Below are 10,310 nucleotides of genomic sequence, written 5' to 3'. Positions count from 1 at the left end.
TCAATCATCTACTACATGGGGTGTGGACATGCAGAAGTTTGAGGCAGTGCACATGGCAGGTAGTGACTGCTACTAATTCTCAATCATCTACTACAAGGGGTGTGGACATGCAGAATTTGGAGCTAGTTCAAGATTCAGATCAGGAGGTGCCTGGCTCCATACCAATCAACTCAGTGCCTCTGAGACAAGGACTTGAACGGTACAGTTTGAGTCCTCGACCGCCATGATCAACGCGGCTGCAAGGATTCGGAGTGGATTGACTGAATGTGGCATTTCTTGTTGTGTACTATTCTTGTATAATGGATTAGTATAGTATCTTTTTTTTTAGCAGCTATGTTTATTTTGTATTGGTTAAGGAGAAATGTTGTGTTCGTCATGGGCACGCCTCTGATGCACACCAAGGGAGGTAGGGAGTGTTAGTCTCCCCCGAGTTTTGGAGTTGGATGGTAGGCGCGGTGACGTGGAACCGGAGAGAATAAAAGGTCAGGGAAGGTGTTCCTTGTGGCCAATGACTCTATATTATTCTCTGTGTATTTATTAAAACTTATCTGCGAAACAGGCACCGTGTGTGCACGATGCAACACACCCCTCCAATGCCCTGAATACCGAAGTTAAAAATCAGCTGTGATTGGGATGCAGGGGAGCCTGGTGCCACTGAACCTTCTGCACTGTGAACCTGCTGAACTATTGACAGCTGCGCTTTTGATATGTAGGGTCGAAACCTTTATCTCGGCCCCTCTATCACGATTTGTTGAAGATGCTGTGATTTCCTGCTTTACCGATTTACTGCGATTTAGCCAACTTCAGGCAATTAGTGCAAGCAACGGAAAATAGATCTTATCGATAATTTACAGAAACTGTTGACATTGTTTTTGATACGGTGCTTGGGAAAAAAAAGTCCAAAAATGTATCCACCTCGCAAAATACACTTGTCAGAGGTGGGATTTGAACCCACACCTTCAAGGGAGACTGCGACCTGAACGCAGTGCCTTAGACCACTTGGCCATCCTGACACTCTTCACACTTTGCTCATGGCTCAATTTCGAGCGTATAAACCAAAATGAGTGCCATGTACTGAGTGAATGTTGTTTAATGTCCTCTGTATTTTCAATTCCAGACCTTCCTGCTCAGGGAAACAGTGGGATCTGAAGCTGATGAAGGAGAGACGATGGATCATCCTGACAGTGAATCCGGTGGTGACTGCTACTAATTCTCAATCATCTACTACATGGGGTGTGGACATGCAGAAGTTTGAGGCAGTGCACATGGCGGGTAGTGACTGCTACTAATTCTCAATCATCTACTACAAGGGGTGTGGACATGCAGAATTTGGAGCCAGTTCAAGATTCAGATCAGGAGGTGCCTGGCTCCATACCAATCAACTCAGTGCCTCTGAGACAAGGACTTGAACGGTACAGTTTGAGTCCTCGACCGCCATGATCAACGCGGCTGCAAGGATTCGGAGTGGATTGACTGAATGTGGCATTTCTTGTTGTGTACTATTCTTGTATAATGGATTAGTATAGTATCTTTTTTTTTAGCAGCTATGTTTGTTTTGTATTGGTTAAGGAGAAATGTTGTGTTCGTCATGGGCACGCCTCTGATGCACACCAAGGGAGGTAGGGAGTGTTAGTCTCCCCCGAGTTTTGGAGTTGGATGGTAGGCGCGGTGACGTGGAACCGGAGAGAATAAAAGGTCAGGGAAGGTGTTCCTTGTGGCCAATGACTCTATATTATTCTCTGTGTATTTATTAAAACTTATCTGCGAAACAGGCACCGTGTGTGCACGATGCAACACACCCCTCCAATGCCCTGAATACCGAAGTTAAAAATCAGCTGTGATTGGGACGCAGGGGAGCCTGGTGCCACTGAACCTTCTGCACTGTGAACCTGCTGAACTATTGACAGCTGCGCTTTTGATATGTAGGGTCGAAACCTTTATCTCGGCCCCTCTATCACGATTTGTTGAAGATGCTGTGATTTCCTGCTTTACCGATTTACTGCGATTTAGCCAACTTCAGGCAATTAGTGCAAGCAACGGAAAATAGATCTTATCGATAATTTACAGAAACTGTTGACATTGTTTTTGATACGGTGCTTGGGAAAAAAAAGTCCAAAAATGTATCCACCTCGCAAAATACACTTGTCAGAGGTGGGATTTGAACCCACACCTTCAAGGGAGACTGCGACCTGAACGCAGTGCCTTAGACCACTCGGCCATCCTGACACTCTTCACACTTTGCTCATGGCTCAATTTCGAGCGTATAAACCAAAATGAGTGCCATGTACTGAGTGAATGTTGTTTAATGTCCTCTGTATTTTCAATTCCAGACCTTCCTGCTCAGGGAAACAGTGGGATCTGAAGCTGATGAAGGAGAGACGATGGATCATCCTGACAGTGAATACGGTGGTGACTGCTACTAATTCTCAATCATCTACTACATGGGGTGTGGACATGCAGAAGTTTGAGGCAGTGCACATGGCGGGTAGTGACTGCTACTAATTCTCAATCATCTACTACAAGGGGTGTGGACATGCAGAATTTGGAGCCAGTTCAAGATTCAGATCAGGAGGTGCCTGGCTCCATACCAATCAACTCAGTGCCTCTGAGACAAGGACTTGAACGGTACAGTTTGAGTCCTCGACCGCCATGATCAACGCGGCTGCAAGGATTCGGAGTGGATTGACTGAATGTGGCATTTCTTGTTGTGTACTATTCTTGTATAATGGATTAGTATAGTATCTTTTTTTTTAGCAGCTATGTTTGTTTTGTATTGGTTAAGGAGAAATGTTGTGTTCGTCATGGGCACGCCTCTGATGCACACCAAGGGAGGTAGGGAGTGTTAGTCTCCCCCGAGTTTTGGAGTTGGATGGTAGGCGCGGTGACGTGGAACCGGAGAGAATAAAAGGTCAGGGAAGGTGTTCCTTGTGGCCAATGACTCTATATTATTCTCTGTGTATTTATTAAAACTTATCTGCGAAACAGGCACCGTGTGTGCACGATGCAACACACCCCTCCAATGCCCTGAATACCGAAGTTAAAAATCAGCTGTGATTGGGACGCAGGGGAGCCTGGTGCCACTGAACCTTCTGCACTGTGAACCTGCTGAACTATTGACAGCTGCGCTTTTGATATGTAGGGTCGAAACCTTTATCTCGGCCCCTCTATCACGATTTGTTGAAGATGCTGTGATTTCCTGCTTTACCGATTTACTGCGATTTAGCCAACTTCAGGCAATTAGTGCAAGCAACGGAAAATAGATCTTATCCATAATTTACAGAAACTGTTGACATTGTTTAGATACGGTGCTTGGGAAAAAATAGTCCAAAAATGTATCCACCTCACAAAATACACTTGTCAGAAGTGGGATTTGAACCCACACCTCCAAGGAAGACTGCGACCTGAACGCAGCGCCTTAGACCACTCAGCCATCCTAACACTCTTCACACTTTGCTCATGGCTCACTTTCGATCGTATAAACCAAAATGAGTGCCATGTACTGAGTGAATGTTGTTTAATGTCCTCTGTATTTTCAATTCCAGACCTTCCTGCTCAGGGAAACAGTGGGATTTGAAGCTGATGAAGGAGAGAGGATGGATCATCCTGACAGTGAATCCGGTGGTGACTGCTACTAATTCTCAATCATCTACTACATGGGGTGTGGACATGCAGAAGTTTGAGCCAGTACACATGGCCGGTGGTAACTGCTACTAATTCTCAATCATCTACTACAAGGGGTGTGGACATGCAGAATTTGGAGCCAGTTCAAGATTCAGATCAGGAGGTGCCTGGCTCCATACCAATCAACTCAGTGCCTCTGAGACAAGGACTTGAACGGTACAGTTTGAGTCCTCGACCGCCATGATCAACGCGGCTGCAAGGATTCGGAGTGGATTGACTGAATGTGGCATTTCTTGTTGTGTACTATTCTTGTATAATGGATTAGTATAGTATCTTTTTTTTTTGCAGCTATGTTTGTTTTGTATTGGTTAAGGAGAAATGTTGTGTTCGTCATGGGCACGCCTCTGATGCACACCAAGGGAGGTAGGGAGTGTTAGTCTCCCCCGAGTTTTGGAGTTGGATGGTAGGCGCGGTGACGTGGAACCGGAGAGAATAAAAGGTCAGGGAAGGTGTTCCTTGTGGCCAATGACTCTATATTATTCTCTGTGTATTTATTAAAACTTATCTGCGAAACAGGCACCGTGTGTGCACGATGCAACACACCCCTCCAATGCCCTGAATACCGAAGTTAAAAATCAGCTGTGATTGGGACGCAGGGGAGCCTGGTGCCACTGAACCTTCTGCACTGTGAACCTGCTGAACTATTGACAGCTGCGCTTTTGATATGTAGGGTCGAAACCTTTATCTCGGCCCCTCTATCACGATTTGTTGAAGATGCTGTGATTTCCTGCTTTACCGATTTACTGCGATTTAGCCAACTTCAGGCAATTAGTGCAAGCAACGGAAAATAGATCTTATCCATAATTTACAGAAACTGTTGACATTGTTTAGATACGGTGCTTGGGAAAAATAGTCCAAAAATGTATCCACCTCACAAAATACACTTGTCAGAAGTGGGATTTGAACCCACACCTCCAAGGAAGACTGCGACCTGAACGCAGCGCCTTAGACCACTCAGCCATCCTAACACTCTTCACACTTTGCTCATGGCTCACTTTCGAGCGTATAAACCAAAATGAGTGCCATGTACTGAGTGAATGTTGTTTAATGTCCTCTGTATTTTCAATTCCAGACCTTCCTGCTCAGGGAAACAGTGGGATTTGAAGCTGATGAAGGAGAGAGGATGGATCATCCTGACAGTGAATCCGGTGGTGACTGCTACTAATTCTCAATCATCTACTACATGGGGTGTGGACATGCAGAAGTTTGAGCCAGTACACATGGCCGGTGGTAACTGCTACTAATTTTCAATCATCTACTACAAGGGGTGTGGACATGCAGAATTTGGAGCCAGTTCAAGATTCAGATCAGGAGGTGCCTGGCTCCATACCAATCAACTCAGTGCCTCTGAGACAAGGACTTGAACTGTACAGTTTGAGTCCTCGACCGCCATGCTCAACGCGGCTGCAAGGATTCGGGGTGGATTGACTGAATGTGGCATTTCTTGTTGTGTACTATTCTTGTATACTGGATTAGTATAGTATCTTTTTTTTGAGCAGCTATGTTTGTTTTCTATTGGTTAAGGAGAAATGTTGTGTTTGTCATGGGCACGCCTATGATGCACACCAAGAGAGGTAGGGAGTGTTAGTCTCCCCGAGTTTTGGAGTTGGATGGTAGGCGTGGTGACGTGGAACCGGAGAGAATAAAAGGTCAGGGAAGGTGTTCCTCGTGGCCAATGACTCTATATTATTCTCTGTGTATTTATTAAAACTTATCTGCGAAACAGGCACCGTGTGTGCACGATGCAACACACCCCTCCCATGCCCTGAATACAGAAGTTAAAACTAGCTGTGATTGGGACGCAGGGGACCCTGGTGCCACTGAACCTTCTGCACTGTGAACCTGCTGAACTATTGACAGCTGCGCTCTTGATATGTAGGGTCAAAACCTTTATCTCTGCACCTCTATCACGATTTGTTGAAGATGCTGTGATTTCCCGCTTTACCGATTTACTGCGATTTAGCCAACTTCAGGAAATTAGTGCAAGCAACGGACAATAGATCTTATCGATAATTTACAGAAACTGTTGACATTGTTTTTGATACGGGTGCTTGGAAAAAAAAAAGTCCAAAAATGTATCCACCTCGCGAAAGACACTTGTCAGAAGTGGGATTCGAACCCACGCCTCCAAAGGAGACTGCGACCTGGGCGCAGCACCTTCGACCACTCGGCCATCCTGACACTCTTGATACTACACTGATGGCTCAATTTCCAGCTTATAAACCAAAATGAGTGCCATGTACTGAGTGAATGTTGTTTAATGTCCTCTGTATTTTCTTTTCCAGACCTTCCTGCTCAGGGAAACAGTGGGATCTGAAGCTGATGAAGGAGAGATGATGGATCATCCTGACAGTGGATCCGGTGGTGACTGCTACTAATTCTCAATCATCTACTACATGGGGTGTGGACATGCAGAATTTTGAGCCAGTGCACATGGCCGGTGGTGATTGCTACTAATTCTCAATCGTCTACTACAGGGAGTGTGGACATGCAGAATTTGGAGCCAGTTCAAGATTCAGATCAGGAGGTGCCTGGCTCCATACCAATCAACTCAGTGCCTCTGAGAAAAGGACTTGAACGGTACAATTTGAGTCCTCGACCGCCATGCTCAATGCGGCTGCAAGGATTCGGGGTGGATTGACTGAATGTGGTATTTCTTGTTGTGTACTATTCTTGTATACTGGATTAGTATAGTATCTTTTTTTTGAGCAGCTATGTTTGTTTTGTATTGGTTAAGGAGAAATGTTGTGTTCGTCATGGGCACGCCCATGATGCACACCAAGGGAGGTAGTGAGTGTTAGTCTCCCCCGAGTTTTGGAGTTGGATCGTAGGTGCGGTGATGTGGAACCGGAGAGAATAAAAGGTAGGGGAAGGTGTTCCTCGTGGCCAAAGACTCCATATTATTCTTTGGGTATTTATTAAAACTTATCTGCAAAACAGGCACTGTGTGTGCACGACGCAACACCCCCACCCCTCCCATCCCCTGAATACAGAAGCTAAAAACCAGCTGTGATTGGGACGCAGGGGACCCTGGTGCCGCTGAACCTTCTGCACTGTGAACCTGCTGAACTATTGACAGCTGCGCTTTTGATATGTAGGGTCGAAATCTTTATCTCGGCCCCTCTATCACGATTTGTTGAAGATGCTGTGATTTCCTGCTTTACCGATTTACTGCGATTTAGCCAACTTCAGGCAATTAGTGCAAGCAACGGAAAATAGATCTTATCGATAATTTACAGAAACTGTTGACATTGTTTTTGATACAGGTGCTTGGGAGAAAAAAGTATCCACTTCGCAAAGTACACTTGTCAGAAGTGGGACTTGAACCCACGCCTCGAAGGGAGACTGCAACCTGAACGCAGCACCTTAGACCACTCGGCCATCCTGACACTCTTCACACTTTACTCATGGCTCAATTTTGAGCGTATAAACCAAAATGAGTGCCATGTACTGAGTGAATGTTGTTTAATGTCCTCTGTATTTTCAATTCCAGACCTTCCTGCTCAGGGAAACAGTGGGATCTGAAGCTGATGAAGGAGAGAGGATGGATCATCCTGACAGTGAATCCGGAGGTGACTGCTACTAATTCTCAATCATCGACTACATGGGGTGTGGACATGCTGAATTTTGAGCCAGTGCACATGGCCGGTGGTGACTGCTACTAATTCTCAATCATCTACTACAGGGGGTGTGGACATGCAGAATTTGGAGCCAGTTCAAGATTCAGATCAGGAGGTGCCTGGCTCCATACCAATCAACTCAGTGCCTCTGAGACAAGGACTTGAACGGTACAGTTTGAGTCCTCGACCGCCATGCTCAACGCGGCTGCAAGGATTCGGGGTGGATTGACTGAATGTGGCATTTCTTGTTGTGTGTTATTCTTGTATACTGGATTAGTATAGTATCTTTTTTTTGAGCAGCTATGTTTGTTTTGTATTGGTTAAGGAGAAATGTTGTGTTCGTCATGGGCACGCCTATGATGCACACCAAGGGAGGTAGGGAGTGTTATTCTCCACCGAGTTTTGGAGTTGGATGGTAGGCGCGGTGACGTGGAACCGGAGAGAATAAAAGGTCAGGGAAGGTGTTCCTCGTGGCCAATGACTCTATATTATTCTCTGTGTATTTATTGAAACTTATCTGCGAAACAGGCACCGTGTGTGCACGATGCAACACACCCCTCCCATGCCCTGAATACAGAAGTTAAAAACCAGCTGTGATTGGGACGCAGGGGACCCTGGTGCCACTGAACCTTCTGCACTGTGATCCTGCTGAACTATTGACAGCTGCGCTCTTGATATGTAGGGTCGAAACCTTTATCTCTGCCCCTCTATCACGATTTGTTGAAGATGCTGTGATTTCCCGCTTTACCGATTTACTGCGATTTAGCCAACTTCAGGAAATTAGTGCAAGCAACGGACAATAGATCTTATCGATAATTTACAGAAACTTTTGACATTGTTTTTGATACGGGTGCTTGGAAAAAAAAAGTCCAAAAATGTATCCACCTCGCAAAAGACACTCGTCAGAAGTGGGATTCGAACCCACACCTCAAAAGGAGACTGCGATCTGAACGCAGCGCCTTAGACCACTTGGCCATCCTGACACTCTTGACACTGCACTGATGGCTCAATTTCCAGCTTATAAACCAAAATGAGTGCCATGTACTGAGTGAATGTTGTTTAATGTCCTCTGTATTTTCAATTCCAGACCTTCCTGCTCAGGGAAACAGTGGGATCTGAAGCTGATGAAGGAGAGAGGATGGATCATCCTGACAGTGGATCCGGTGGTGATTGCTACTAATTCTCAATCATCTACTACATGGGGTGTGGACATGCTGAATTTTGAGCCAGTGCACATGGCCGGTGGTGACTGCTACTAATTCTCAATCATCTACTACAGGGGGTGTGGACATGCAGAATTTGGAGCCAGTTCAAGATTCAGATCAGGAGGTGCCTGGCTCCATACCAATCAACTCAGTGCCTCTGAGACAAGGACTTGAACGGTACAGTTTGAGTCCTCGACCGCCATGCTCAACGCGGCTGCAAGGATTCGGGGTGGATTGACTGAATGTGGCATTTCTTGTTGTGTACTATTCTTGTATACTGGATTAGTATAGTATCTTTTTTTTGAGCAGCTATGTTTGTTTTGTATTGGTTAAGGAGAAATGTTGTGTTCGTCATGGGCACGCCTATGATGCACACCAAGGGAGGTAGGGAGTGTTAGTCTCCCCCGAGTTTTGGAGTTAGATGGTAGGCGCGGTGACGTGGAACCGGAGAGAATAAAAGGCCAGGGAAGGTGTTCCTCGTGGCCAATGACTCTATATTATTCTCTGTGTATTTATTAAAACTTATCTGCGAAATAGGCACCATGTGTGCACGATGCAACACACCCCTCCCATGCCCTGAATACAGAAGTTAAAAACCAGCTGTGATTGGGACGCAGGGGACCCTGGTGCCACTGAACCTTCTGCACTGTGAACCTGCTGAACTATTGACAGCTGCGCTCTTGATATGTAGGGTCAAAACCTTTATCTCTGCTCCTCTATCACGATTTGTTGAAGATGCTGTGATTTCCCGCTTTACCGATTTACTGCGATTTAGCCAACTTCAGGAAATTAGTGCAAGCAACGGACAATAGATCTTATCGATAATTTACAGAAACTGTTGACAGTGTTTTTGATACGGGTGCTTGGAAAAAAAAAGTCAAAAAATGTATCCACCTCGCAAAAGACACTTGTCAGAAGTGGGATTCGAACCCACGCCTCCAAATGAGACTGCGACCTGAACGCAGTGCCTTAGACCACTCGGCCATCCTGACACTCTTGACACTGCACTGATGGCTCAATTTCCAGCTTATAAACCAAAATGAGTGCCATGTACTGAGTGAATGTTGTTTAATGTCCTCTGTATTTTCAATTCCAGACCTTCCTGCTCAGGGAAACAGTGGGATCTGAAGCTGATGAAGGAGAGAGGATGGATCATCCTGACAGTGGATCTGGTGGTGACTGCTACTAATTCTCAATCATCTACTACATGGGGTGTGGACATGCTGAATTTTGAGCCAGTGCACATGGCCGGTGGTGACTGCTACTAATTCTCAATCATCTACTACAGGGGGTGTGGACATGCAGAATTTGGAGCCAGTTCAAGATTCAGATCAGGAGGTGCCTGGCTCCATACCAATCAACTCAGTGTCTCTGAGACAAGGACTTGAACGGTACAGATTGAGTCCTCGACTGCCATGCTCAACGCGGCTGCAAGGATTCAGGGTGGATTGACTGAATGTGGCATTTCTTGTTGTGTACTATTCTTGTATACTGGTTTAGTATAGTATCTTTTTTTTGATCAGCTATGTTTGTTTTGTATTGGTTAAGGAGAAATGTTGTGTTCGTCATGGGCACGCCTATGATGCACACCAAGGGAGGTAGGGAGTGTTAGTCTCCCCCAAGTTTTGGAGTTGGATGGTAGGCGCGGTGACGTGGAACCGGAGAGAATAAAAGGTCATGGAAGGTGTTCCTCGTGGCCAATGACTCTATATTATTCTCTGTGTATTTATTAAAACTTATTTGCGAAACAGGCACAGTGTGTGCACGATGCAACACACCCCTCCCGTGCCCTGAATACAGAAGT

At 45.7% G+C, this 10,310-nt stretch overlaps 2 non-coding genes across 2 annotated transcripts; both read right to left on the bottom strand.

Annotated features, from left to right (window-relative positions):
• Positions 1-5,779: 5,779 nt before the first annotated feature.
• TRNAL-CAG (transfer RNA leucine (anticodon CAG)) lies at positions 5,780-5,862 on the bottom strand. Its single transcript has one exon. It is a non-coding gene; the product is annotated as a tRNA-Leu (tRNA).
• Positions 5,863-9,415: 3,553 nt separating this feature from the next.
• On the bottom strand, positions 9,416-9,498 carry TRNAL-CAG (transfer RNA leucine (anticodon CAG)). The gene has a single exon. It is a non-coding gene; the product is annotated as a tRNA-Leu (tRNA).
• Positions 9,499-10,310: the final 812 nt, after the last annotated feature.

Source organism: Pleurodeles waltl, unplaced genomic scaffold (assembly GCF_031143425.1).
Source record: "Pleurodeles waltl isolate 20211129_DDA unplaced genomic scaffold, aPleWal1.hap1.20221129 scaffold_39, whole genome shotgun sequence".
In the NCBI taxonomy this organism is placed as follows: domain Eukaryota; kingdom Metazoa; phylum Chordata; class Amphibia; order Caudata; family Salamandridae; genus Pleurodeles; species Pleurodeles waltl.
The sequence above is the reverse complement of the archived record's forward strand: the minus strand, read 5'-3'. Positions and strand labels throughout refer to the sequence as shown.